The 3,652-nt window shown below is 29.5% G+C and overlaps 1 non-coding gene across 1 annotated transcript; it reads right to left on the bottom strand.

Moving 5' to 3' along the window:
- Positions 1-2,669: 2,669 nt before the first annotated feature.
- Positions 2,670-2,743, bottom strand: TRNAV-AAC (transfer RNA valine (anticodon AAC)). The gene has a single exon. It is a non-coding gene; the product is annotated as a tRNA-Val (tRNA).
- Between the last annotated feature and the right edge of the window lie 909 nt (positions 2,744-3,652).

Genomic DNA, 3,652 nt, shown 5'->3' with positions numbered 1-3,652 from the left:
AGGAGAACGTGTAGTAAACAAACATGAAATGCAAAAACGCTATTGAAGAGTAGTTTCCGTGCAATATAATCTCACATTATTGCATTCAGAAGATAATAATCTCTCATATTTCAAAATTTCAACATAAAAAAAATGAGCTTAAAGAAATCAACTTTTCTCACTAAACAATAAATTCGTCAACCAAAAATATAAAGAAAAAGCAAAAATAATGCCTGAAAATAAAGAACGGCCAATAATTTCACAAAATCTCATCACGATCCAGAAACTATTCTACATGAGTTTCATTAATGGCACAAACAAAATTCCTGAAAAAACTCTTAAATTCAAGCAAAAAGCCTAAATGAATCGAAGTAAGAGAACACAAAAGGAAATGAGGTACCTTTGTTCTTAATTAGTAAAAAATAACACAGTGTAAGGAATTCCCAGATACCAATTGGAGTTTCAGATCGAAATAGCAATAAGAAGAGATTAATCTATCTATGTATATATAACTAAGATTTTTCACTATTTTCCACTATTTCCTCCGTAATAAAAGTCTCATTAATTGAATTCAACATTATTAATTATATAAAACATTTTGGTGGTTACACTAGTTTAAGTTGTCATTAACGTGAATTAATTCAATAAGATTAAGTGATTGTTTTCTTTCCAAGAGGCTAGCAACTCATCTTAGTATGCATCATCAATCAATATACTAAAACTAATATTATATATTGTAACTATTTTAGTAAATCTTAAAATTAAAGTATTGAATTTGATTTTAAGTTCTTATTATTAATATTGTAACTTAAAGTTTTAATTTAAGTATTTTAATTTACCATAATAAGTGAGTTAATTAGATATTTTAAACGGTTTTTTTTTAGAAGAAATATTTTAAATGGTTAGTTATCAAACACATTTAAATATTAATCAATGTTTAAAATATTTATTTCTAGCTGTTCTGTTAGTTTCATTAATAGGATTTTTAATAACAAAGCACACGCTCTTGCACGAGCCGTTGCTAATGTGCCCATCAAGGAGAATGGCTTATCGCCCCCCTCCATTACTATGTTCTATGACTGAGATTATTACTAAATATAAATCCTACTTTCTTTTAAAAAAATTGCTTTTTTAAGTTATCAAACAATGCCTTAATTTGTCATATATAATAGTCAATGTCATTTTTCATGTACAAAATGAGCATGTTGATGTAGTGAAGAGTTTCTCATTCTACAAATAAAATTATTTGTAGAATGTCTTATAAATATTATTGATTTTCATTTGTTACGTTTTGCTGTTGGAAAAACTATTGTAGATATCAAGCCTCGCTCGGTGAATCCGATGAGATGATACTGTTGACGACAACGATGTTATTGGAGCCGAAAGTAACCAATCTGGAAATCAAGCTACTCGTTGGGACCGAAACTCAGAGTTGGAAGAGTCGTCACCCATGAATGGGAAATGAACATCGGATTCCTTGCGGGAGACCGGTTGAGTTTGGGAAATTGGATACGAGTCGAGAAGGCTAACTCCTTTCCGGAGTAAGACTACTAGGCACCTCAAAATCGTCCGGTTTGAACCACCGGCCTCCTGCTTAACACTACTAAGCGCTAACGGCCTAATAACATATTTCTTTAAGTTTCAAATTCATTTGTAAACCTTTCCTTTCTCGTTTTGAAAACCGTTTTAAGCATTTGATTTAAAGCCATTTAAGTTAGATCACCAAATTTAATTCTCAATATGTCATTATTCTCTAAATATTATGATTTTACACCATAATTTAAACATTTTAGACTCCAATTCATAAATCATAAATCCTAAAATATATATTCTAGACTTTTAATTTATAAATTATAATCCTTAAAATATATTAAAAGTATTGATTTTACTAGTTTGATATAATCTAAAATTATGACTTGACATAATTGTAAATAGTTTCTAAGAGATGAATTTCTGTGCAATTTTCCCGGGGAATCAATCAATTGCTTGAAACCGGGCCCATGTCTACTAAAAAAAAGTAAACAAAAAGCCCAAAATTAGCAGCCCAAATTTAGTACACATAAGGGAGCCCAATTAGCCATAAATCGCACACAACGCCCAAAAAACTTAATATATATATATTTTACAGCCAGGAGCAAATTTACTCCATAACATCTAAAATGATGCAACTATACCTAACGTTGGCAGCAAGAACAATTTTATCCTAATGTTGCCAAGTTGGATCCATTTTAGTAATAATTCATCAAACTGTTTTTTCAGTCATGAATCATGTCATTTACTCTTCACACGTGAGTCATTTTTATCACTCATCAGATCATAAACATATGATTAGATGTGAAAAAAATACTATCTATTTTAAGAGTTGGACAAAAAAAGTTAAAAATATTTCCCCCAATTAATAAATATTAACCTCCAATTCTATTATTAAATGACAGAAAATATGATCTTTTTTAACAAACTCATGCAATTGAGGCAGAATAAAAAAAAACAAAATATATGTGTTTTACAATAATGTCTGAAAAAAAACAAAATATATGTGTTTTACAATAATGTCTGAAATTGACCAAACTTGACAATATTATGAGTAAAATTGTTCTTGATTGCCAATGTTAAAGGTAAAATTGCTCATGACGGTAAACTTTAAAGGTATTTTTACACCTTTTCTTTTTAAAAGGATTGAAAAAAAGTTATGGCTTCGCCCAGGCTCGAACTGGGGACCTTTAGTGTGTTAGACTAACGTGATAACCAACTACACCACGAAACCTTACTATGGAAATCACTTTATTTAAATAAATTTAAATAAAATTCAACAACGGAGGTCAACTTTAACCCTACCGTTTTAAGGGAATGCAAACTTAACCTTAACATGTGAAATTGTGCAAATTTAATTCTAATATTTCCAAGAAAGATTGATTTTAGCCATACATTATTAAAAATTAGAAAAAATTAGTTTGACTGGTGTTTAAATGTCACTTCAGACATTCCAAATATCAATTATGTCTAAGATATTTAGTTAATTACTAACAAAATTACAAAATTTTGGTTAAAATGCTAAAAACTAAATATGTTATATATAAGTTAATCACAATTTTTTTTTTGTCAAACTAGCTAAAATAATTTATGCGTCATTAATATAGCTACAAAAAATGTACGAAATTGCTTTAGTTTATCAACAAACTTGTTTAGAATGTCCGATGTGATAGTTAATAACAGTCAACCCAGTCTTTCAAATTTTCAATAAAGCACGACTAACATTGATCTTGATTAGAAACGTTAATGCTAAATTTCCACCATTTCATACGTTGGGGCTAAATCTGCAATTCGCTTGAACGGTATAGTTAAATTTAGTTCTTATCTCATTCAGCAACGGTGAACCAAGTTCATGTTTCAATTTTATCTCCCTTTTTTACTTTATACACAACACACTTGTAATTAACTTTATTATCAGAGTTCATACGGGCCACTGTCCCAAAACACAAAATCGAGGATCTAAATAGTCACCTTACTTGAATTACTCTATTATAAAGTACACACCCAAAATTACAGGGAAATGTATGAAGCAAAGTAGAACATCAGATGATTATGCAGTTAACTTGGAAGGATAATTAGTACGGAACCCCGTGTAAAAGGAAATGACATCTAAAAGATTTACCATGTGAAGGGTATGAGATTA

This window comes from Euphorbia lathyris, chromosome 8, assembly GCF_963576675.1.
Source record: "Euphorbia lathyris chromosome 8, ddEupLath1.1, whole genome shotgun sequence".
Lineage (NCBI taxonomy): Eukaryota > Viridiplantae > Streptophyta > Magnoliopsida > Malpighiales > Euphorbiaceae > Euphorbia > Euphorbia lathyris.
The sequence above is the reverse complement of the archived record's forward strand: the minus strand, read 5'-3'. Positions and strand labels throughout refer to the sequence as shown.